We start from the raw sequence: 27,608 nt of genomic DNA on the forward strand, positions 1-27,608 counted from the left end.
AGAGTAAGACTTGAAGAGAACTAAGAGAATAATTCGTGCATATTATTGCCTCATTTATACCATATGTTCCCAATCAGCTCTGTACAGCTTACTATGACAATTTCACAGCAATTAATGCAACAACAACACAGTTGTTAACTAAATACTAGTGAACAATAAATCATCTGGTGTTTATTAATTTGAAAAGTTTCTTGACTCTGCAGTTGATTATGATACTCTGTAGAGCTTGTGAAACCATGTACTCATAAAAAAGGGGAGATATATTTGTCTTTATACACGCACCAAGAGAGTTCTAAATTTGATATTCTGCATATGTATTTTGTTTCCATTCTTTTAAAGTGGAAAATGACAAGATTGTAAAGTGAAGTTTATGGATATTCTGCCAGACCCTGTAAGAAATGAATGCCCTTTCCAAGGATAGTGGCACTCCTTTCAAACTGGTCAGGTTTTCCATTTACTCAAAAGGCATCAGAAGATGTTCTGCAGTTTCAGCAGAAACTATACCATCCTTGGGCCTAGCTCTAAGTATATATTCTATGCACAGATTTTTCAGTTTATATATAGTATAGGAATGTACATGATATTCATGTCCTGAGTGAAAAATGACAGAACTGTTTAGAAAAGATATCAGAAAGTAACCAGAGACCCAAGGACAACCCTAATCAAATATTCACTGACATGGATAACACAGTCTTTTGCTCATTTTAAATCACACATAGAAAGCGATGAACTATGTCCATGTGTTTCACTACTGTTTCACATATCTGTAGGGTAAAAAACCCAGACATTTTATGGACTGGGAGTCTATACTGGAAATCCTATCCTTATCAGCGCCTGATTAGGATCTTAGTAGTTTACATTATACTTAATGCATTATATCTGGTTATTACATTCTACCTTTTAAACAGATGATAGTGTTTGAATTATATGAAACGTATCCATTTATAGATGTTCCAATCAAACTATAGGTTATCCTGCTAACATTTATTTGGTTATTTAGAGTGGTTAGTGAAGGGTCAGAATCACGTTTATAAAATAGGCATTTTCAATGTCATTACCATGAAGAAATCTTCTGAAAAAGAAACCAACAACCAACCAACCAACCAAACAACCTCATAGAAAACCCTCTCTGGATTGATAGTTCCTACTAGATCAGGGAAAGAGAAGCTCTATTTCAAAGGAATGTGAAAGTACGAAAGACCTGTACTGTCAGGATCTGGATAGTTTAAGGTTAGACTTGGATATAGATACAATAGGAGAGTTTAACTTTGGAAGAGAGTGGAGATTTTTTACCTTTCAAGTAGAACTTTTAAAATGTAGTCAAAATGCCAGTCTGGAAAACAAACCTCAGACATTTCTGTACATAGGTTTAAATATTGACAACTCTTTCTACTGTCCCTTTTTCTCAGAGAATATTCAGTGAGTTCCAGCCTTGCCTTCATCTCCTATGTTGCCTTTTTCTTCCGTATGTTTAAGTTCAGAAATGGTGTCAAAGTTTCAATTATTGGACTGGACTGAAGTTCCGTGCTTGTCATGACTACATGATCTGATCTTAAATGATATGTATGCAGGCACAGACCCAGGAGAATAACACAGATATCAAAGGCTAGAAGAGTGGACTTGAATGTCAGCAGGCAATTGTCCATGTGACCAAGAGCGTCTGAATCATGTGATGCCATTGGCCCTGGAGCTTAGACAGTGACACCTTCTAGGCATGGGGGAAAAGTTACTTTAGATTATAAAGGCTTTGTTTTTACTCTATGAAAAAGCCCAACAGAGCAGTGTTCTCAGTCAGGCTGCCTGTGAAATGGATTTTGGATGGCAGCACTGTAATTTTTCCACATTTGGAAATATTAGTCAGAAAAAATGGCTAAGGTGTTGGAAAACATTCATGGTTAACCTGATTGTGATAGCATCCTTGTGATTTTCTGAAGCATTTGCAAGCAACTTTAAGTCAAATAACCCAGTCTTTCTCTTGTGCTCTTTGGTAAAGACTACCTTCCCTGGTGCACACAGTGGCTTACTCGCGTTCTTGATGTTCATAGAAGAAAACTCCTTGAATCTCTGGGGTATTTTGTGATGAACAAGTGAGTATCCACTGGCTATGTAATCGCATTGTGTGGGACTGGTGCTAGAAATAGTATTTTTTTAGTACTATATTGGTTAGTTTTATGAAACTAGATGAATTGTCACACAGCTGTGTGTTATTTTGATCTGGCGTATGATGGGACTTGGGAAAAATAAAGCTCAAGTCCTCCAGTCTGATGAGGTATCCTGAGAATAGACCTCCCTGAAACAGTTTGTTGTAACTAGTGAGACAATGTTGGGATGTGTGTGCAGATGAGGGAAAACAATCAAATATTTACGTACAAGACAAGCTCTAGGCTTAGTCTTTCATACCAGGGTGACTGGTTGGTGTGTGCAGGTGTAGCAGTAAGTCCTGGTGTGTGTCTGGGGCTGCTGAGTGTTGTTGCAATACATATAACAAACATTTAAAACATGAGAGCAATGCAGACAGATGAGTGCACTGGGTTTACAAATGTTAGATCACACCCACAAACTACTTTCCTTTGTGTACTGCCTGAACCTGTGGCACATTCCAAAGGAGAAGTAAAAGGATATGTCTGAGCTGACCTAGCTCACATACTGCCTGCATATTAGTTGTGCTGGAAAAAGAACAACATATATTGAATATCTTTATTCAAGCCTATATGATGCTGGATAATATATTTCTTTTTGTATAGTGGAAAAAAAATTAGTAAGTGCTTGAATCCAAAGATAATTAGTTAACTTATTAGCACCAGAAATTATTTTGAATCTAATTTATGTTTAGCATCAAAGCAAAAGTTTGTCCTATAACCCTTTCTAATAATATCTCAACATATGCTTTAGAAATAATACCATCATTTCCTACCAGCTGTTGCACAATTCTGTGTTGTTATATTGTGCAAGATTCCCAGTGCACAAAATAAATACACAGTGTTCTGTAGTTGGCAGACTTATAAACATTTTTTTTTTAGTTTATGAGTGAAGGAAGACATAGGAAACAGAATTGTGGTGCTTTGGTTCAGTCTAATCATTAATGAGAGTGAAAAAGTAAGATAAAAAAATCTCAAAAGCATTGCCTTGAAATGTCTTCCCTTCTTAACTGGCAATGAAACTATTTGTTCCCTGCAGCTTTATCGAAAACAAAGGTTTAATTTCACATACAGTCACTACTTTGACATAGAACGGGCATTTGGATATTCACATAGTCCTACATTCAGCCTGGACAGCCTCGTGCTCTCTGGCACGCACACAGCAGGCAAGAGCTCTCCAGCTGTGCACCTGATAGAACCATTTACATCTATTTACACTGTAAATCCTTCTGCCTGAGAGGCAGAACTCTGTACCCAGCAGTTCCTTATTCGGGAAGGAATAAACTGCTTTTAGGACAAGGGCAGTGCAGTGTGTTGCTTTGCAACTGTAGGGAGGAGATTTGTGTTCTGAGTGTGCTCTCAGGGGGTGGGCAGAGATATTTTTTTTATTTAGCTTGAAAGCTACTTAATCACAGAACTACATTATAGAGGTTCTTCTGCAGGTCTTCCATAAGGAATTTTCAGGGCTCTCTCAGTCAATAACTAAATAAAAGAAATCAACATTTTATTATTTAATTTGGCACAGTGTACCATGTCAGCAAGCGTCCATGTATTATTCTGAACCAAAGTTTCATTTAAAGACATTAAAATGTGGATATTCCTTCAGAAATAACTTTCCAAGAATTCTGTCAAAACTGAAATAAGACAGTTGTCATTCACTGGTAAAAATTATTAAAATAAGCTAAAAAATCACCATTAAGGTTACCGTAACAGGAAAATAGACATCAGAAAGCATAAGCATGAGCAGTTTAAATATCAAGCTATTTTTCAAGGTCCTCATGAACCTTGCTGACATATGAGAAAGCATCAAAGCATCAAGATAATCATCAGTACTCACACTCTGCCTTATGAGCCATCAAACCAGATTCATTTAGGACTACCAAAGCATAAAGTTTCTAGTAAAGATAATCTGCCAGGTTGTCTTGGCTGAAGTAGGTGTGGTCTCTGTAAGCCTCCAGTTTCCAAACCATGTGCAGTGAAGAAAAGTGCCGCTAATTCGAGCTGTTACCTCCCTTGTGCTAGATGTTACTACTTGTTTAACTACTTCTTTCCGTGGCCAGGCAATGTTTCCTTCTGAGCAGTGGGATGAGTAGCAGAGGGTTAACTGAACACTCCTTAAACCTTCCCAGGAAGTTTTTTTAGAACCTGTCTGTCCAGAAACCTAAGGCTTGAAGGAGAAAGAACTTTGCTCTGTAAGCAAACTTAAATTTACCTGCATTTCACAAAAACAAATCAAAACCCAAAAAAGAAACCAAAAAACCCCTGAAGTTTTGACATTGTGGTTTCAATCCCTGCAATATAGTTTAGGTGTATCTAATTTCCCAGCCCTGCTTATAAAGCTGATTTATCATAACATACCATACATACTTTGATGCCAGGTTAATCACCCCTAAAAACCTGTTATTTTTTCAAAGCAGCCTGATATGGCTATGTACTAAACTCTTGTCACTATTTTATGGTCTCTGGGCTCTAATTCTCTGGAGTCCTTTAGAATTGCTGGGCTATGTTCCTACTGCTGTGATCCAGCTGCTAGGTGGTTAACATAACATTATACAAACACAGATGTTTCCCTTTCTTTTGTGAAGAATAACACTCTTAATTGCAGCTGGAGAACCAGAAATATTGTCCATTATCAGCACCTCTCAGAGAGGTAGAGAGATTAAAAGAACTAGAGCTCGTTGTTAAATAATTCTGGCTGAATAATGAATAAGTAAGTAAAAAGTGTTTAATCCAGCAATACAATTAACTTTACACAGATTTAAAAAATAGTTTTTATTTGAAGTATTTTTTTCAAACACTGGCCTAATAAGAGTAAGAGTTTTTATTTCTGAGATGGAAACACTGGTTTAAAATAAGATCTCACAAGCAGTGCCAAATTTACTTTGATACACTGAGTCTGGAAATCTCCCTGTACACTCTTTTTTTTTCATCAGTCAATCATGGAAGCATGACTTCTTAAGCTTTATTTTTCTCCCCACTTGGACAGGTGTGCCCATTGTCTGCATTACACTGGAAAGTATTTTTCTTCTAAAGACCTCAGTGAAGCTTACAGTCAAATGCAAGATTTTCTTAATAGGCTTTTTTTCTTTTGACTTTTTGGCCTAGTAATTGAGAGCATAAACTACATAGAATGAATTTCTATCTGCATAGAGAGAGAAAACAACGCAGATGCAGCCTGAAATGCTTAAACAAAGTTGCTGAAGCAGGTCTCTTCTTGCTTCTCTGTGTGGTGTAGGACTGCATTTTTTTATTTAAAACATTTTTCTGTAACATTTTTTTTTATTTAAGACCTTTAATTAAATGCTAAAGAAGCTGTATTTTTACCTCAGTTTGCCTAATGTTGTGAGTCATCCCATGACAAGGTGCTTTAGCTGTGCTGTGAGAGATACTTGCTGAGGTCTGTCCCAGGCAGAGCTGCATGGTGCAGTTACCTCATCATGAGATGTCTTGTACTCGCTATGCTTTAAAGTTAGGAGGGTGTGTGCACTGCTCTCTCAATCTAACTCTTGCAGGATTCTTCTCTTTTGATGTCGAACTCATGAATCTGGTCTCTTCATTCTGCTGTGAAATAAAATGAGATGCACAGTGAATACTTAGTTAAAGGATAAGAAAACTGTCCCTTAGCAAACAGCTGTTAAAAAAAATTCTTTTCAAGTTGTTTCACCATTGATGATAGCTGAGCAACATGATCTAAGTTGCAGGTTGGATCCAACTTTAAATTTGGCCCTGCTCTGAGTGTGGGCCAGCTGCAGAGGTTCCTTCCAGACTAAACTATTCCAGGAGTATATGAATAATCAAGCTTATTCAAGCATTTGATCAAGTTTAAAAAAAAAAAAAAAACTTTGAAAAATCACTTCTTCCTTTACTGAACTGTTTTTCTGTATTTTTAATATTTTGTTTGTCATAGGGCTTTTCTTTACCATATTTCCTAGTTAATAAAATGTTTGCTAGCTAACCAGAAATACTGCAGATTTGCAGTGCTTCACATCAGCAAAAGCTGCTAGTAGCCACATTTCTTTCATTCTATCAGAATTTGTTCTCTGCGAGGTTTAGTGCTGTGCAAATAGACACCCATTTGCAGAACTTCCCCACTTCTCAGGACTCCTATTTTCTATTTCTCAGATCTTTTTGTGGAGGCTCCTGTACAAGATCTCCTTAAGCCACTCGAGTTACAACTTATCTGTAAGCTTAAACTGTTTAAATATTAGGTAGTAGCTAACCTTTGTTCTCTGAGGCCGAAGACAGTTCCTGGGCCTCACACAGGCAATTCCTCCAGCACGTCTGCAGAGTAATGACAGTGAACAGCTGGGGGTTGGCAGCTCTTTTCCCAGTGGTCTCCTACTTTCATCCTTTGCCCTGCTGCAGATTTTTCAGCTACAGGTGTTGCAGCTGATTTCCTTGCACATCTGCCCTTGAGAAGTAGGAGGAGGATCATGCTCATATCTCTGCTACTCTGTTCACACATAAGCTTAAACTACTCACAGAGGTCAATCTGTGTGAAAACTATGAAACAGAGTGGCTGAACTGTGGGCAGATATTTTTGCCTTTAGCACTCTCAAGAAAAGAGAGAGAGAAGACAGCAGTGGTTGCAGTAATAATATCTCCATCCACTGCAGTTATGTGCTTCAGTGGACATGTCCCAGATTCTTGGGATGAAACCAGAGAAAAAAAACCAACCCTGCACTATTGTAAATTTTCAAGAATCTTTATTTCTGATCTGAATGCAAAAAAATAATTTGTAGCTTTTTATCTATAAGACAACATGACACTTTTGTCATGCCCTAGAGGTTCTCCACTCTATAATATAAAATCAGGGAATGAGAGTTGCAGGCCATGTCTCTGAGATAAACAAACCCTAGGTATCCATCTTCTTGTTCTTCCTCTCTTCACAAGACTTCGCAGTGCAAAACCTGGCATGTATTTTAGATGTACTGTCCGAATAGTGCAGTGCTTCCAGGTAGGAACATGCTGGCATCTGCATGCCATTATCTCTTGATAGTGGAAAAGTACAAGCATTACAAGCTCTGGTTTTTCAGCAAATCTTGTCTTAACAAGAAAGATTTGATTTTGCAGTCTGAACACAGGAGTCCTACACAACATGGCCTGCCAGGGGTTTACTTTAAGCTTGAAGTACTCAGCAGACGAGACAGATTCAGGCTAGATATTCACTGAAGCACAATGCAAAACTCAGAGTCACCCATAGGCATGAACCGAAGGAAATTGTGTTTTTCCATGAATAAGACAAATGAAAAAGCAAATCTCCTTGTTGCTCCTTCAGTGACTCTAAGTGTGAAAGAGCTCCAGGACAAAGGTTTGTACTCATTCTGGAAAATATTCCAGGGCAGGGCAGCAAAGAGTGAGGGTCAGGAGACACAGAACAAGGTGGCAAGACGTGAGTCCCGTTTCCAAGATTACTGAGCAATTGCTGTTATTGAACTAAGAAAACACAGCTTCTGTCTTGTCTCTTTAAATGGAGATAAGTTGTTTTTGAAATCCCAGCTTTGAGAGGAGCTCTCTAGGTGTTTGCGTTCACAAAAGATTGAACAAAATCCCCAGACTCTGTTACACAGCATGTTTAATTGACCTAGAAGTTGGTTTTAGCCAGACCCAGCTTTTCCATCTCCCATTCACTGCCAAATTGACTGCCAGATTCTTCTTCAGAAAACCATAAGTCTTGCAGAATTAAGGTCAGACTTCAACAGCCTGAAAATCATAGATCCTCTGCGCACACATTGTCAACCTCCTTTCTGCTGAGAACTCTGCACATCACTTACGTGCACTTACACTCTCCCTAGCAGCTTATGCAGAAAACAAGTGCTAACTTGTTAAAAATTATTTTTAATCACTAATTTTCAGAGTCCAACAAATTAATAATTAGAAGATAATAAAGTATGTTAGAAAGTGCAAAAGCAGGAACTCTAGCAATCCACGTGTGACAGAAAAATTATAAAAGAGATTTTTAATTGATCTTGGTTTTGCTTTCCACCACACAGCTCACCTTCCTCTCTTCTGACTTGCTAGCTGTGACTTCAGACAGTGCGTGTATAGAGGAATTGGTGTCACACTATAAAGCTGCCTCTATTGTCAGAGCACTGTTCATATAAAAAGAACTTTAGTAGAGGTAGCCAAAGTTTTCTGTTGGATTGATTCCATTGGATTGTTGGGGATGTGCAATTTTGAAAGTGAACTTGTGTCAATACCTAGATGGTTTTGAATCAGGTTTAAGATGTTCAATGGAAATTCTTACGTGAACACATTTGCCTCTTCAAAATGGGGAACCCGGAGGAACCTTCAGTATCTTCTTAGACTGCACACTGTGTATTATTGAAGGACAAAATAAAAGACATCTTACCACCAGTTTAGAACCCCTCTTCCCCTTTCTTATACACTTTGGGTTTTAGAGTAACATTACTGAAACGATATCATTTCAGAGGACAGATAAATGATGAAGTTGAATCAAATACAGATGATGTAAAACTTTGTCAAGGTTACGGACCAGGCCTTCACAGTGCTTCCTTTGTGTTTCACTTGAATCAGTGATTATCTTCCTGTTCCAAGTCCATTCTCTTTCCTCCTATTCAGGAGTTTTCTATTACCCTCCAGACTATTGTATGACTACGCAAGTAACACAAAGTCCTTTGTATGGTAGAAATCAGGCACGAAATAAACACACCTTTATCCTGGACTCTCAAAACCTTCCTTCTTTCTGCACATAAATACAGTTCCTATTCAAAAAAACACCAGAACTTTATGAACCTGATGTTGCAGTGTTAGCCAGCTGGCAAACTCTTAAAAGTGCTGGGAGATTTCTTCCATGAAGTCTTCTGCCTCTGTGACACAGCTCTGCTGTTGCGAACAATTGCTCAGTAATGTGACTGTTCCAGCTTCCTATACTGACAGTCACGGTACTGACTTTAGCCTCTGTAGGAAAGGAAATGATATACAGACACATGAAGTGGGGAGTCTGGGCCTCTTAATGACACCAAGCTTTGGAATTTTATTCTTTGCATGTGTTTACTCAGCCCTTTCCTATTCTTGTATCCTGCATAATAAAATCATTTATTCAAGTGCTGTTTTCTGCCTTTTGGTTCTGCACAGCGATGCAAGAGAGGAAAAAGGAGGAAGGAGATTCTTCCTTTGTGCAGGTTGCAATCCTTCCAGCTTCTCCTGCCTGGTGTCAGCAGAGGCACCTCACAAGGAAGGGCAGGGGTCCCAGCAGCCGTCAGCAGCTGTTAAGCACATGAAGAAGGAGCTGTGATTTTCATTGTTCATTCTGATTCGTATAATTTGGGTTAGTGAGGACTATGATCCTACCACACAGAACTACTTAAAACAATAGTCTGGCCTCAGACATATGCAGTTTTTTGGTATTTTCTCTTGTACTTTCTCTTGGAACAGGTATAATTTTTTTCTCTTCCCCTTCCCCACACTCCTTGCATCAATTTCCCACAGATATATGAACAAATTGTCCATGCCTGACATAATTTAACATACTAATGAGTCAGCAAGGAATTAGACTCTGCTTTTGTACAATATGTCTCATGTTCTGTACTCACTAAAATTATTGGAGTACTCAGCGTGATTGCCTTAAGGATTCCTGGGGGTGATTTTCTCACCGATTCCATGATCTGGGTTCAGGGCTTTTTTCCACTACAGCTGTCAGAATTGTCCTGTGATCCTGAAACCATTTGGTCAATTGAGCATCTGTTAGGCAACCTCTGCCTTGCCAAGGGTCTTCTGTTCTTTGTTGTGTACTATTTGGAGCTAAGGAGAAAGATGGGAAGTGTCCATCATATATGTGGCACCAGCAAAAACTTGTCAGTTGGTTACTTGACCCCTGATCTCCTACCAGGGATCTCTGAAGGAGAATATGGATTTTTATTTTATAGCAGTGGTTAAATTTTGACTTTGCAAAAGTCTTTTTTCTCTCTTGGGTTTATTGATAATTTCACTCCTGTAAACAGTATACGGTACTCAGATGCTTTGTTAGGATTTCTAAAATGCTGCGACCCCAGTAAGCAGAAACCAGTGGCACTTAGTGTATTTGCTTTGCATATATTCTTAAAGGTTTGCATATGTTCTAAAAATATCAGTATTGTTTTGTTAAAGAGAAGCTTCCTTTGGGTGAAATGCCAGGGATTTAATTTACAAGAGCTTAGCAGAGGCATTGCTGTAGATAAGAGTGGTGGAAAATTGTGAACTGATGACACGGGTGGCAGAAAATTCAAGAAAAATTTATTACTCTGAGCAAAGTTAAATAGAAATGTCTTATTTTAAAAATCAACTGAAAAGACCCACCAGAGCAGATTATATATATATACACATAACCTTCAGAGTGAAAGTGAGTCCTGTACAAAAAAGCTCTGGTAGCTGAGTGCATTAGGAGTCTTGTTTTGCTTTTACTTTGATCTCCAATGCAGGAGAAAATCTGTGCCATATATTCCTACTTAGTATCTATCCAATACAGTCCAGAATAAATAGCATTTGTCTGGAATGGAAAATCACCTCTTAACTTTTGCACCAGCATACACATTCCTTTTACTTCTTCAAGTGTGAATTAACATAACTCAGGCTGGGATTTTCAAAGGAGCTCTTTGGTGAATTAGTTGTCTAAATCCCATAAAAACTAATTCTGAACAGTATTTCTTTATAATGCAGATATTTGAACTCACTGTTGAGTAAAATGCAGTTTTGCAATTTTATTTTAGTTACAGCCCATGCTGACTATTTCAAATGATTTGGACAATGAATTTGGTAAATTAATTGTAAAAGCCTCTAATTATTTTCTATCATCCCCTTTATGTATTTATCATAAGGATATCTGTCAACTCTGGTTAACTGTATTTTCTTGCGATATTTCTAAAATTAAAAATAGTATATTATCCAGAACACTCTACATGAACAAAAAACTGAATCAGCAAAAGAAAAATGTATGTTATAATTTTTGATTGATAAAATAATCTGACTAAGAAATAAGATTAAAAATGATAACTAACACATAAGGGAAAGGCTAGCTCTTCTATTAATTACTTTTAACAAATAAGCTTCCAAAACATCTGTTTGTCACTGACAGACAATGTAGAATTTAAGATACTTTGAGGGTGCATGTGTTAGGTTGGAGTTCCATTGGAATATAATGAAGATGGAGATGACGGTAGAGGTTCAGTGGAGACATTAGAAGAAATGCATGGTTAGATGGAGATGATGGTAGTGGTTCAGTGGAGACATTAGAAGAAATGCATGGTTAGAGGCTAGGTTAGTGTCTGTTAGGTGGGAGCAGGGAATTTTATGAAACAATGTTATGTCAGCCATAAGAGGTCTAATCAGAAAAAAGAAATTTTCCAGTGCCTAGAGGCTGTGGCAAGTGAGTCTTTATGGACTTAGAAAAGCAAGATGAGGCGGTCATGATAACCAAAATCTGGATTGAAAAAATCTGGAAACAATCTAGATTGAAAGTTCAGCATTATACTTGAGTTTTGCCTTTTTCAGTCTTTTTTTACCCCTATTTTTCTAGTTGTGTTTAGTTTCCGAAGAGCAGCTTCAGCTATTGTCTCTGAATTAGACAATAAAGGGAAAAATACCCCCAAAGTCTCGTTGTTGGGTTTGTTTTGGTTGTGGTTTTTTTGTTGTTGTTGCTTTTTTTAGTATTCTCTTTCTATGGCCTCTCACAATAGAAGCAACTAAGAACAAAATATGTATTCCTAAGATTCAACACTTTTTCATATTAAAAATATGGTAGGAAATGTTCTTGTAGCATTGACATCAGCCCCAGCATTCTCTTAGTAAGTGGGTGAACTCAGACTCTGAAAACTTAGAAATAAATCACATACTTCATCTACTAAATCCTTGAAGTCTGGATTTCACAGTTGGGTTTGAAACATTCTGGGGAGATGGATTTGCCTAAAAACAAGACTTGAGGGCTTTGATTTGTCTCAGCCTATGTGTTCAGACAAAAATTCCGGACCTTTCAAATTTTGCCAGGCACAGTTTAAAGCCAGGAAAATGGTGCTTTATTGTGCTTACAATTTAGTGTTATTGTTATTTGCTATTTGCTTAAATCTGATAGTGTGTTCAGTGCTGTGCAAGACATAGATTTCATGCCACCTAGCCTGAAGAGTTTATAACACAGAGAACAAAAATAAACATCTCCAGGGCTTTAAATTAAAGAAAAAAAATTAAACTAATATTCTCTATGGTACAAGAATTCATTTGAATTCACTCAAGCAAAAAGATAACATCAACATTTAACTGTGTTTAGTTACAAATATCAGACTGGAGAATTAAAGGGATGAATAGTATTTGGCTTTTAATAAAATCCTCCATTCTGCATAACCTCATTCCTTCCTTGATTCTACACCCCTGCCTCCCCTCCCTGCAAAAAAAAAAAAAGGCAGAAAAAAACTGGGAAATGTTACTACATCACCTTCCTCTTTATAATCATATCTTTCTGTTGTGAGGAAAAAGAGGCACAGCAGGAACTTTGAAAGATATTCTTAATTTATTACAAAAGTTTTAAACAGTGAACAATGAAGTTAGAAAATGTATTTAATACATATGTGCAACAAAACCTTGCATACTATAAAGACTTCATATTTAAAACAACTCACATCCCTATAATCATATCATTAATTATAGTTGGACAAATTTAGTGTTTTTCTACACCTCTAACACAGTGGCAAGGAATAGAACAAGGATTTGCAGAAATTACATATCCCAGTATTTCTGTGATGGATATTTTCTTTCTCAGTGTATTGCTGCCAGATAAAAAAAGAATTGAATTTTTATTCAAAACCTGATCATATTCAAAACCATCTGATCATATGAAAATCACAAAAAAATCCTTCCCTATCAAGTCTAAAAAGTATGCTCGAAGAACAAATGCCTTTCCTTTTTTTCTCCCTGGAATTACTTGACAACCTAACACATGCACCCTCAATGTGCTCTGCTTGAAAGTCAGAATGAAAAATCTGGGAAAAATCACCACATACAGCGTATAAGAATGATGCAAAAGGATGCTCTGTGCCCCAATATCTACGGCTGCACATAGAAAGGATTTATCCACTGTGTGAAGAGCAAAAAACCCCAGGGTTTGTTCCAAGCATATATCTCTTACCACAAAAAAGGCTAAGGCAGGTCAAATCCAAACATTTTGGCAATGAGGGAGGACTTTCACCTGAGTTTCACCTGTTTCATAAAGCAGCAAAGACCAAAGTAGAATTGTGTAACCTTAAAAGAAGGAGCTACCTTTGAAATTCCTCTATCCTGAAATATTGTTAGATGCAGAACTTCAAGCAGGGTATTTTACCACCAACATAGAATATTGTCAGAGAGATTAGAAAAACTTTTTTTTTTAACTAAACAAGATTTAATTTTTCTCTTTTCTTGAATCAGGGATATCAGCCTCTTGATATTTCTTTTTGATAACAGAAAATCATCACAGTCTATGATGATAAACTTTAACTAGTGCACATTAAAATACCTATTACAGTTGTTGATTTCATCACAATCAGTAACTGAAGATGTCTGACCCTGTTCATGATGTTTGTCTCCATCCATTTAATTTTCATTGAATTATGGGAAAAACAATGAGTGTAGGGCTGGGAATTAGGACTCCTGAGCTGTTTCCAGACCTGCAGTGCTTTTTATGAGCAGCCTTGCTGGAAGGTATTTGCAAGTACTCAATGCTTTTAATTCTGATTTGTTGGGACCAGTGGGTGCCCAGCCTCTGCAAATGCTAGGCCTTGATACTTGGTGAACTTCAGTTTCCTCAGCTATATAATTTAGACCATAATGTGTGCATGCCTCACAGAATGAGTAATTAATTAATGTTTCCAAAACATGCGGAGAGCCTCTGGTAAAATATACTGTGAATATGCAACAAAACCATTGTTCACTTTGGTGTGCACTTCCTGGATTCCAGCTTTCTAACCAAGCAAGATCAAGTATAAGAGAAAGTAACAACAGTTTTCAAAGTGCACGAAGTCTGAGGAAAAACGTAAAAAGTGACACTGGTGATATTACACCCACATGGCGAGAACGCTTCACTAATCAAGCACTTTGTGACTCTCATATTTTTCTGCACTGCAAGCTATTCATTGAAAGCTGCAGCCTTCCTGCACATAAACAAATCAGTATCTTTCCATAGCTGAGGGATGCCAGAAGCTGAAGAGAAAAACAACAACAACAAGACAAAGGCACATACCATAAGAAAAGAGAGAAAAAAACAAAACACCAAAGCACTCCAAGCTCCATAGCTAATGGAAGAAGTGCTTGAGATGGCAAAGTGCTTAGCTGCAAGCCCAGGGGCGTAGTAGCATAGCAGGATAGAGACTCGCCATGCTTGAGTTATAACATGTGGATCCTGGCTAATATATTGTTAACACAGTGCTGAAGGCCAAATTCTCTCTCAGTAGTACAATTTGAGCTGAACAGTGCCCTGAGGACACAGAGGTGGAAGGGGCAACAACCCAGCACATTTTTGAAATGTTATGAAAGTAAGCGAGTGTTGCTCATGTTGGGAACGGCTCTCAGGAGAAGATTACACAAATATAAAAAAATGAGATGTTGAGCTCTCCTACAGCAAGTAATTAGAAACTGCAAATCATATCTGGCTCTTTGGGGTGTCTTTGTACTACAGATCGAAGTGCCTTTATAATGCAAGTGTTAAAAGAAGTTCAGAAGCCTTTTTCTGCTCGTATAAGGCTTGATCTTCAGTGAAATGAATATATACACTAAGACTGGATTTAGCAGCTTTTGGATTAAAATCCTAGTGCCAGGAAGAACTGCACAGAAGAAACATTGTAAGAGCAGTGTACTTCAGCAGACAAGTAGGCTGTAGAAAAATATGTAAATAACATTGAATCTGTTTCTGGTAAATATCTAAGTGCTTTTCCTGCTGTCATTCATTCTCACACTGAATTTCTTTCTCTCTTGTACATTGTGCAGATTTGTTAGTTAGGTACTACTTGTTTTAACTCTGTTTGCAGTTATATTTTAAAACAGAAAAAAAATTAATCTGGACTATTCAGTAAACCTCAGGGAATCTACAATGAGGGTTTCTTGAAGGAACAGGAAGGGTGGTCCAGGGTCACTACCTAATGAGTCACACCTGCCTTGAGAGGTCCAGGAAAATAAATGTTATTAATTTTTTCAAAGACATCTTTAAATGATGACTTGAGGACAGTTAACACAGGATCTAGTTTCTGGAAGTAGATAATTGTTGAGTTTTAATCTAGCAATATATAAATACAGCAGTGCAGCACAATCTGGCTTAGACTTAGTCAGTCAAATATAGGAAAGGGCTCACATTTTTAAAAGTTTATGTGGGAAATCCTTAGGTTGTTGAGGCGGATTTTTCACTGTTGGACACTTTGCAACACTGTGTGTTTTTCTAAAGAGTACAATGAACTTCAAGCTGAACTTGGTGCTGCAATGATGCTCTGTGTACTTGTCTTAGAGAAGAGCTCAGACATGAGAGTTTCTGTTCCTAAAATACATGAAACAATAACACAAACAGAACCCCACCACTCTGTATGTTTGTTTCAGTGGAGTTACACTAAAAGATATCATAGGCATCATCAATTCAATCCAATTTAAAAAATGGTCTTTTGTGGTACATTTGTTTAAAAAACATTTATGTCTGATTTGCTGCTTTAACTTGGTAAAATGTATTTATGTCAAGCGTCTTAAAAACTTCTCCAACTGCTGTTAGTGAAATGAAGTTAAAAACAGAAACAGTATGTCCTAGAAATGGAATTTGCCCTTTCACCTGCAGTATTTCTCCAGGGGGTTTTATATATAGTTTTATTTGTTCTAAATAAAAAAACCAGACTCTCTGGCAAAATCTTATGACAAAATTCCAAAAAATTCACCTCTTAAAATTTGGTACAGAACAAATCTTCTTGTTATATAGATTTCTGTATAAAAGGCATTATTTCCTTTCCTATTTGCTTGTTAATCTGGAACAGAATGGCAGGAAATTATTACAACATGAAGAGGACATTTATCCAGGTTTCTGGCAAGGAGTTCAGTGATAAGAGAGAATTCTTATAGGAGATACCATTGGAACCATAATGAGAAGGAAAAAGTCTTACAACCATTTACTTTTTTATTTAAATATTTTATTTTAAATTTGATTCTGAAAATTGCAGACAATTTCAGTTTCCTAGGAAACCTATCTATTAAGATGATTTGTCACTGCTTGTTATTTTGTCATCATTCATGCCAGTGAAAAGTGAGTTAAAACGCTACTAGCTTTGTGGTAGCATGAACGTGATCTAAATATGAGTTTTGCACAAGTGCACAGCAATGAATAATCACGCTTTTGGGTAAAAGTTGTTATACTGATGATTATACAGACTTACTGGAGACCCAAACAATAAGCCTCGAGGGTTCTGTTTTGGAGATGCTGTGTTTAAAGCTTGCAAGGCCTTAGCCTCAGAATGGCTAGAATTAACTTTTAGTCTTCCTGTCTTTTAGTTTGAATCGTCAGTTGTCAATTAGTTTTCAAGCTTATATTCATGAAGCGCGTGGGAAATAATAATAGCAATTTTAAAGCTAGGACATCTGCTTATATCTTTACATGATAGTATATTCCTAGAAAATTTTTAAGGAATAAAAATATTTTAACACAAAAAGCCAATTTTAATTCAAAGAAAACTAGCAACAGAGCTGTTTAAAGTTGAAAATTTAGAGTCACTCAGGAAGAACAGCGATAAAGGTCTTATAAGGAGTTTCTTACCCACCCTAGGACTTTGTGGAAGATCCTCATTTCCAGTCAACATTATAGCTTTCTAAGTGGCACCAAACTATACTCTGTAGACTTCAGTTTTTGTCTTCTGTGAGGCTGTCTGCATCCAGTTCCCAAGTCCTTGCTCTGACTGTCCTATTTGGTCCACCTTGTAGCCTTGAGCAGATAGGAATTGTGTAAGTGCCTGACTCCTATTCCACAGCACTCCACCTCACCCTGCTGCTCTTTTCTGGGAAGAGAGACATAATTACTGAACAAATGTAGAGCAAACAAATAAAACCCTCAAAACAAGCAAATTCTATTATAATAATTGCTAAAGTTCATGGCCCTAGTTAGTCATTGAATCTTTCTTGCAAAACAAATTGAAAGAGTCAGTTGAGTTATGATGTCTTTCTCTCCCAAAACATAACAGTTATGGTTAATTCCCTCAAGTTTGGAAGTCCTGTGTCCTTCCTCTTCTACCAAACCAGGAAAAGTGGTATTCAACATGGTTTCTTATAATTCAGATAACTCTTTTATCTTTTTATTGTAAGGTATCAGGCTATCTCATGATACTCTGGATTTAACATTCCTGTCAAAGCTGGTCCAAACATTCATATTCAATGATGAACACAAATGTTTAATGATCAGGGTGTAAGAAACTTTTCTCTTTTACTGTCTTTTTTTCTAAGGTGAAAACAGGGATATTTACTGTGATAGTCTCTGTTTTGTGGCAGAGGGTAAGAAATTCTTGGAATCAGACTCTGGAGGTGGAGGAATCCAGTTCTAGGTACAGGAATGCCTTAGTTGAAAAGTTGCTGCCAGCTTCTACATTACAGGAGCTGCATGGTTTTGGCTGCATCAAGAAGCAGAAAAGAAATTAGGAATGTCACAAAAATTAGATAGTTTCTGTTTGAACTCTTACAAAACTTTCAGTTTTAGATTTAGGTGTGAATATACAATGCATTGTCTTAGTAGCCAGGGTAGAGGAGACATTTAAAATAAAGCTGAAGGAAAACTACCAAATTCAGGAAAAAAATTCAAGTTAAGATTGGATTCTCACTTTAAATTAAATAGAAGGATAAACAAACTGGTGTAAACTAGAGTTGCTCAATTGGTTTAATCAGAGGAAAGCAAGGGCATGTGTTGCACTGTGTTGTAAATCCACGTTCTTTTCTTCTTAAAGGACAAGGCAGCTCTTACTCCTAATCTGAACAGGAGAATTTATGCAGCTACACTGACACAATCATAAGAAGTGACATGGGAGTTCAGAACGTATTTTCTATCGGGGTAGGATGCTTTCCATTAGGTGATGTGTTACTCATGTGCAGTGTAGAAAACTACTAGAATTAACTCTTGAGACTTTCTCCCTATTCTGTATTCTACTGCCATTCATCTAATCTTGCCAAGTCAAACTTTGCCTTGCTTTTAGCTTTTCTCAATGCTCATTGAAAGATGTTTTCAATGAGAATTACTAGTACCGACAAGTTTGGCTGTAGTCCTAATGTAATGCTTTTGCTGAAGTGACTCAGCAGGCGAATCCCTTTAACAGATATTAAATGTCAGCCTAGGAGACAAGTAGCCCCTGCTGAAATCAATATCTGCTAGTATAGCAGTCATTTAATGGTATTAATTAAAACAGCAGGTTGCTTCTCCCACAGAATTAAAGATAAAATCCATATAAGAAGGTGATCTCTCTTTATCCTCTGCCTTTAAATTTTTTAAATGTTAAGTCAGGTTTATTTGGAATCGAACTTTTTTGACAAAAAACTGCTTTTACAAGCTGGGTGTTTATAAATGTCCATAATAGGTGTATCCCTTTGTAACATGATGAAAGTGTCAAAATCTGACAAAAGGCTGACATACTAATAAGTTGTGTTTGGATTGAAAACAAGTGGAGAACAACCATGAAATTCTACCTCACTGACAAAAATAACAACGAAAATAACATCTCAATGATTTGAAGAAAATTTAAATAATGTATTCTTAAGGTTCTGATTACATATCCCAGCCAAAACCAGGACATGTGTGTATTATTTTAGTGGAAGAAGTGTTATTTCAGTGTACATTCTGATTGGCAGTTTTTTATGCAGGAATAAGATATTATTATTAACAATAATAAATATAAGGTGAAAAGGTAACGGTTGCTGTTTTTATTAGCTCATATCACCCCAGGAAGCTGAAATTGTAAGAGACAAAAAGAAAGTCTGTGATATTTATAGGTGAATAAGCAGGGACACACCCCACCCCATGTTTGCTTATACCTGTCACCAAATGATTCCAGTTTTCATAATTCCAATTGGAAATAACTTTAAGGGTGTTGATAAGCATTTGAGTGGAAGTGACAGCTCCTTTAAGGGAACACGTAATTCAGTCTTTATCCAAAACCCAACCAATTAAAGGCAGCAGAGACACTACTGAGTGGGAGGGGGGGGGATAAGGAAGAGTGTTGCAATTACAGATTTCTTAATTACAACCATGAAATCAGAAGAATCCTTTAAGTTCATGAAATGTACTGGACAGGAAGGGTTTTGTTTTCCATTCTAGAAGGAACTTGATTTAAGTACTTCAAATGATTAAGGCCTTATATGAGGCCTGTAGGGCACTGTAGGACTTTCTTTCTTATGTTTTGTTTCTTTGGAAATGGAATTAGTATTTCTTGAACACAAGAAAGGTGATCCAAGCTGAAGTTGGGAAAAAACCCCTGTCTTAAGTGTACAGCAAAACTATTATTTGGAAAGAGACAGGTAGAAAAAAGGAAATGTCAGCAGAGACAGAGATAGCCCTTATTTTCTAAGGCCTGATTTTGGGAAACTAAATAATAGAGCGCTAGAGACTAAAGTAGCCTCCCTTGTACTTGGCTTGGGGGTGAAGTTCTGCAGGAATGGTTTTCTGCAGCTTTGGTTTTCTCTGATCTTCTGTCAATGGAGTCCTTTCATTAGTATAATAGTCCCTAAAAATTGTGGCATTATTTTAATGTTTGGTGGTTGAAGTGTAACGAATTCTATATCACTATTGTGTACATGCCTTGAATAAACATGACATATGGTGTCTTAATAAGAGTCACATAACATATCTGAAAATCTTTCTAATGTAAGTAGGAGTCATGGATGTTAAACAGTATCAAAATTTAAGTCAATTTTATGTAAAGACCTGAATATGGATAAGTATCATGGAATTGTAGAATAGTTTGGGTTGAAAAGGACATTAAAGGTCTCCTAGTTCCAACCGCCTGCCATGGTCAGGGACACCCTTCACTAGACCAGGTTGCTCAAAGCTCCATCTGACCTGGTCTTGAATACTTCCAGGGTTGGAGCATCCACAACTTCTCTGGGCAAGCTGTTCCAGTGTTTCACCACCCATTTCTTCCTCATATCTACTCTAAATCTGTTATCTTTCAATTTAAAACCATTAGCCATTGTCCTATCTATATATGATTTTACATTCATCTGAAAAATTTGCTTTAATGTCCAATTTATACTCTTCCGATAAAAAATAAAAAACATGTGCCTCACTACTAATTATACATGCAGAAGGCTTATGAGAAGCACCCATGTATAGGAAGACTGAAATGAAGCTAACAGGAAAATCCTATATCAGATTACAAATTTGAGACAAAGTCAATTAAGTCATAGTGTTAATGAGAGGAAGCCCTTGTTGAAGTGATAACTTTGATTCCTTGAGTTCAATAAAGCTGTAATTAATTTGGGTTCAGCCTTCTTTGCTGGCTGAAATTTGAAACAAAACTTTTAAACAGAAAAGTTATGGGAAAGCAATTTGACCCTTCTGTTTACCTTCCACATATCAAGTTAATTTTAAAGCAAGAATGACTGTTGTATAACTAATAAGAATTTAGTGAAATTATTATGACTCAATCAAATGATACTTAGAAAAGCAATTAGAAGTCATTGAATTAATGCATGCTATTTAATAGCTGACCTGGCCAGGCAATTTGTAATCTGAGATTAGAAAAGATCACTAAACAGTAAGACTTATCTGCCCATCAGACTGATCTCATTAATAGTGATCAATATGTCTTTTCCCTGATTGTAAGTATGAGACAGTAAAAGAACATCCACACCACTGTCAGGGAGAGAAATTATACATAATTGTTGGAAGCATTTAAAGAGATAGTTAAAAAGAATTCTTCCATTCCTGAGTCAATTCAGCACAAGAATTCACTAATAATTCAATGAGAGTGATTCTGACTATTGAAATATACATAAGAATAGACTTATAACTGGTTACCAGGGAAGAATTACCAAAAAAAAGAACTCACAACCCCTTAAAAACTCCGACCAAAATATGAGGAATCTGGGCCCAGATTTCACCTCCCTCTTGAAGAACTAGTTTCATTAAAAAACAGGCTGTATTCTGCTGACAGACAACATGTTTTGTGTCAAAAGCCATTACAGAGATACTAACATATCAAAATTTTTTGACCAGTGAAAATGTTCCCAATACCATTACAGTAATCTGAGAACATTATGATTGTGTGGGAACTGTCATTGTAAAGTTAAGGTAAAGTAAAAGTAGTACTTTTATACAGAGACACTTCTAGAGGAGACACTCATATTTGTCATTCCTACAGGAAGAAATCCTGATGGTTTGCCCTATTATTCATCATCTATCTTGCCATTGTTAAATCTAGCTGAATTTGCAAAAGGGTAGATCATCTAATGATGGGCTATTTTCCTCCAAAGTCAAAAGTAATCCAAGGACAGGGCATTGTGTCTTTGCAGAAGGTTTAAATGTCATCCAGTTTTGAGAGGATTGCAGTTAATGAGTACCAAACCCACCTACTAGCCACGTGAAATGGCAAAGATTCATAAAATAGCAGAAATCAAAATGTATAAAAGGAGTCTTTATTCTTCTTCCAGCAGTACCTAGAACAAGCTCTGTATTTTTTTTTTTCAGGATAGACTCATTCAGGAAGAAAAAGTGGAACTTTTTATTTACTAGTGGGGCCAAACTTGCTTAATGCTTGCCAAACCTTCACCAAGCAAAAAATTGCCAACAGTGATTAGAGTTACAATGGTAAGAGATATAATGTTCTTATTGCTTGAATGTTTTGTTTTTATTGAGGAGGTAGGAAAGAGCATTATAAAATAAATAATCAAAATAATAATTAGGCCCACCTATACCAAACATTGTCCAGTATGTGACAAGAATGAGATTACAAGCGGAAAGCAAAGCAGTAATGGCATACAAGCAGAACTGCATTGGGAAGAATCTGACCCCAGATGCTGACATATACACTCAAAAACTGGCAGTCATGCACACCACTTACTCTCTGTGGTATTTCTCCATTCGTATGCTGAAGTAAATTTATTGCTCACAATTATGGAAACAGAAGACATAAAACTCCTCATCTTGTTGGTTAGGGAAAATACTGGGAATGTTACATAGTTTTAGACAGTTCTATGAACTAAGCTTCAGTACCCTAAATCTGGTTATATTACAACAACTGACCCCACTATGGGCAAATGATTGAAGTGCAGATCAGGCAAAGTGTGGGGAGCACCTTAATACTGCTGCTTTTCTCAGTAAAACATGTGGATTGAAAAAACAATGCCACTACTGCTTCGCTAATAGTTCAACATCACATATTTTCTCCTTGGCAAGTTGTGTTTAAGGTATTCCAGTGATTGGGGACAGTAAAATAATAATCTAGCTTTTAAAACAAATGCATTGTGATGTCTCTTTGTGTGTGCATGTGTATATATGTCAGTATGAACATATGTGTATATATATGTATGTGTATGTAGAGAATTTTTTTAAAGGTGTTTTGGAATTTGCATGTAGAAGAATCACCTATGTAAAAATAAAAATTTCACTCTTTCTATTACTGGGAGGTGAATATTCAGCTAGATAGATCCCCCCTCAGCCCCTCTCTGCTTCACTGAGAGAGATTTTGACAGCAAGAATTAGGACCAATTTCAATCTTAACTGATTCGCATCCCTTCTGGATTTTGTCCCAAGTGTATAAAAATAGAAAATTATAATAGGATTAGATTGCTGCACTTCCCTGTTTATTAGCCATTATTACTCATTGTATTGTTTGTTTCATTTGTTTGTTTTGCTTTTGCTTCCTGACAAGACCATTGAAGACTGCCTGCAGAGAAACCACTTACTCAAATTGCTCCTTGTGGAGGGAAGGCAGAGTTTTAGAAATGAAGCTTGGAAAGCTAAGCAGCAGATTCTGCCTTCTTTTCTATGTGGAGAAGGTTAATTGACTTTGTTGCCAGTTCTGTCAACAGCTGGGGATGAATTCACTACCTCTGTGCAAATTTCAGGTTATGAATAAATAGAATATGATGGCTTTAACTCAGGATTATATGATTATTAATGTTATTTGGCTACAAAACTGGCTTATCCTAATACCCCATACAAATTATATGCCTTATTCTGTTATAAATAGAAGATTTAATTGATCAGTGAAAAATGGAGGCAGGCAGTAGAGGAAGAAGCTGTGGTGGCTGAAAGAGGATCAACATGAGCTTCAGGAGAATGCTGGTAGCGCCATCCCAACCTTGCTGCCAAAGTGTTTTACCAAGCACTGAGGCTAAAGGTGGACTCTTACAAGTGACAGGCAAGCAAGCTTACTCTTACCCTATTGAAAGACCATTATTTTCTCCTACTGATGCACTGCAAAAGCCTGAAACTTTAGATTCCTAAGGTGTCTTGAGTGTCTAAGTAAGTTCAGAAAGGTTTTCTGAGATGCTTTCCTGAGTACACAAATAGCATTTTAGGCTACCAAGTGCTTGGTTAAGTGCCTGCCTTTGAGATGTGATGAAATTAGACCAAGAGGTTACAGAAAGCTTTACTTTACATTTGCTTGCTTGAGAGCAAAGTGGAGTTAGCAACTTAAAGGCAAAAATGTTCACCAATAATTGAAAGAGCATTATGGCAAACTGACATGTTTTTCTAAAGCTCTGTGTGTAGTCTTTTAATTATTCATGTTATTAAATTGAGTAGCAATCAGTGGAAGTATGCTTTCTGTTTCTCAGTACTATCAAATCCATCTTGAGAAACTTTACATCCGTATTCCCTTTTTTTCTGAAATAACATTGGATTATCACTGGATCCAAATTCCTGGCCTTCAAGCATCATGAGTGAAATGATAGATAACTCCTAAAGGATAGTTGACTCTTGAAAGCTGAGGCATATTTGGCATAGAGAATTGTTAAGAAAAAGAAATTCTTGTCTCCCTGTGTTAAAGGGTACCTTCTGCTAGGTTAATATCCAATATATTACCAGAAAACACTCATATAACTAAGAACAGACATCATACTTTCATTTGACCGCAATTTGGATATAGTACATCTAGTTTAATTATAGGATATGGATAATATTTTTCAGTGTCTCTGCCAACCTGAACTCTATACATGAGCAGATTTATATAAAAATCTTATTTCTGTCATCTATGCCTGGCATACATGCTTACTTATATGTCTTTAACTGACTGTGGGTAAACTGCTTACAGTCAAGGGATCTTCACTGCATCCCATCTTCACTGCTCAAGAACTGTTGTTGTACCAGGCCTGTTTTTCTCCAGACCAAAGTATCATGTTAGAATTGTAAATACTCCATTTTCCATAGGATAACTGCTTGTTATTCCTTTCTTTATGGAAGGTTAAAAAGTTGCACTACCCAAAGACAAACAAAAGCAAAACAATTTAGCCATACACTCGTGGTCAATACAAGAATTTGCTGTCACAGCTGAACTAAGTATGACAAAGCTGTAAGCAGGTCAAGAAAAGTTCAGACACAGCAAGCCTGACAATCCTCAGTCCTGAAGCCTCGTAATTCTGCATGAAGCATATGGCCTGTTAGCAACGGCAATACAGCATTACGTGGTTACCTGGTTACATAATCTTTTATTTATTTCTCTTTTTGTAGCATCTTGCCTGAGACAGCAAAGAGAAAGCTGAACACTCATATAATGATATTATACGGAATCGGGTCATTATTCTGGGCAGAGAATTCTCGGTAATTCAGTTGCTGAGTAACCACAAAGTCTATAGTTGCAGCTCATCACTAGCATAGTCTGTCTCTAATGGGTCTGCATGTTAGTATTACTTCTTTCAGGTATACTACTATGGGAGGACATCACTCATTTTTCTAATAGGGGGATAGTCCCAAATCTACTCCCTGGAACTACTAAGAGTAGATAAAGTTAAAAAAATGCCAGAAATGGGTTCACAATAGTGAGAAAACTCATGTTTTTTTCCCAAGCATTTCTCAGTGCAGCACAGGTTGACACCAGCCTCTGGACTGCATTCAGACAGAAAACTGCATGACAGCACTGTGATATCCACTTTTTCCTCTGATGACTACGATGACCTCTGGGGGCAAATGGGCCAATCTTTCTGTTTGCAAATATTTCAGAGATCAGTTTGGTTATAAAAGACATCAACATAATTTGATGTCAAGTGCATGAAGGGAGGTGAGGAATGGAAAACTTTGGTGACTATAATTGAGTCACTTTTGTCAAAATCCCAATGTGGTTAATTCTAGCCAGAGAATATTATGAGAATGGTGCTCCCCAGGCAGCTGCATTCATACCTGAAGGGGGAACTATTTTTTGCTGTTGTTTTACCTCATTGAACAGTGAGTGCATCTATTTCAAACTTACTGAAAGAAATTATTTCCAATTTACTGTAGGCAAGCCCTGACTCCTTTAACCTAGTTGTGTTAGATACTGGTAAGAATATAGTTACACTTGCCCAGAGACGAGCTCTAGCTGCAAAGTGTGTCTGAGCTCTTCTCTTGCTACATTCATGCCATTGCTGGTGTCTAAACCAGTTAGGGTACTGTTAACTTGTATGGGTTATGACTGTCTGTAAGAATTGTGCAGTACTGTAGAGGACAGTGGGAAGGGATTTCAATCCCATTTGTTGCATTACAAAGATTATTGTCTTTAATTTGGACTCTGTAAGAAAGAGCTGTTTCTAAATGAGTAAGGACAGGAAAGAGTAAATTTAGGACTTAGCCTGAATGAAGAAAAAAACATATTTGGAACCACAAAACAGATTCGGTCGCAAGGGACCCTTAAAGATACATAGCCCAACCCCCTGCTATTTGCAGGGACATCTTTCACTAGATCAGCTTTGTCTAGCAGAGTCTTCCGAGCCTCCAAGTACAGATGTTTCATAAGGTGTCCAGGAACCATTTCTCAGAGTTTCATCCTCCCAGTGAAAATCTTCCCTTGTGTCCAATCGGAACTTCCCAACTCACGGTTTGCAACCAGTGTTCCTTGTTACGCTGACTGACAACAATAAGAACAGTTTGCTTTTGAGTTTTTGGAAGCACTCATCTACTTCTCACATGCACTTTGGTCAGATTGCCCTCAGCCTCCTTCTCTTCCAGCTCCATAAACTCTCGAACACTGGAAATTTTAGCAGCTTTTTGATCTCTTCAAGTTTTTCTACATCACTTCTGACCTAGAGACTCAAAACTCCAGAAAGTCCTTGGCTCACAGAGCCGTGAATCATGTCAGCATATTAGATACAACACTACTGTGCAATCCAACTCCATAGCTAAGACAGACTGAGATGGGACTTTGATGCCTGCGGTGTACCAAGTTCCAGCTGCCTTAAAATACAACTGATGTTCGGTTTTTTTCCCGATATGGTTTAATCTCTGGATGAACTAAATTCCATGAAAGGAAAAGTTCATATAGTTTTTTCTCCTAGTGGATAGGTCAGAACATTTCCGTTCCAGTAAATCTGTCTCTTATATTTTCTTTATGGTTTGCATTGTTTTCTGGATGACATTTTTGGCTTGGTATTTATGGCCTGTAGGAGATCTGAAAGCAGTATTTATTTCCTGTAGTTCTAGAGGGGAGAAAAGATATCTTTAAATGTCTCCAGAGCAGTTGCATAAACTTTTGAGTACCCATATGGGGTTCCAAATTACCTGTAATAACTCTGGAAATGCACCAATCTGTTTTGGAGTATAGTCGAATGAGGAGTCTGTTTAATGAGCAGCAGTTGTACAAAACCAAAACAAGATTTTCTGGTGATAAAGAATAAGATGGGGAGTAGTAAGGAATACATTACAGTGCTGCTATTCCAATAAATCAACAATCTCATCTCAACAATGATACTGTAGTTCTTACTCAGCCTCAGAAAAGATATTGAATGACTATGGAGACTTCACATAGAGGTGCAAAAAGGGGTAGAGGGAGAAACACTTTAACCCGAAGACAGTTTAAAACATAGCTATGCTTACTTTAGAAAAGCTTCAAATAAGAGTGAACTCAATAGTCAAACAGTTTAGTAATTTGGAGTGTCTGTTGCATTGGCAGTGTTGGCTCCTTGAATCAATGGATTTTGCAGTTCAAGGAGGAACTGAACAAGACTTTTGGAATAAGTAGCACTAAGAAAACTATGTTACAAGGAATAAAAAACTTGGTAAATCAAAATTTGATCCCTCTCCAGCAACTGAAAACTAGAACAAGGCAAAATTATCCCTATCCCTTTTCCTCAGCATTGGATCTGATCTCAGGCCAGATCCAGGACTCTTTGGTCCTCTGTTATGGCAATTGAAGAAATTTTTATGCTGACCATGTGCACACACTCAAAAAGTCTCAAGATCTTCTATTTAGTTGATACCAGAAAGTCACAATATATATTGCGATAATTTATTCTCTCATCCCATCACTCCTTTTGCATCTGGTTTATCTTTTATGATATAGAACACAATTGAAGACATTATGCTTGTTTTCTCAGTTTTTC

This window comes from Lepidothrix coronata, unplaced genomic scaffold (assembly GCF_001604755.1).
Source record: "Lepidothrix coronata isolate B3197 unplaced genomic scaffold, Lepidothrix_coronata-1.0 Scaffold177, whole genome shotgun sequence".
Lineage (NCBI taxonomy): Eukaryota > Metazoa > Chordata > Aves > Passeriformes > Pipridae > Lepidothrix > Lepidothrix coronata.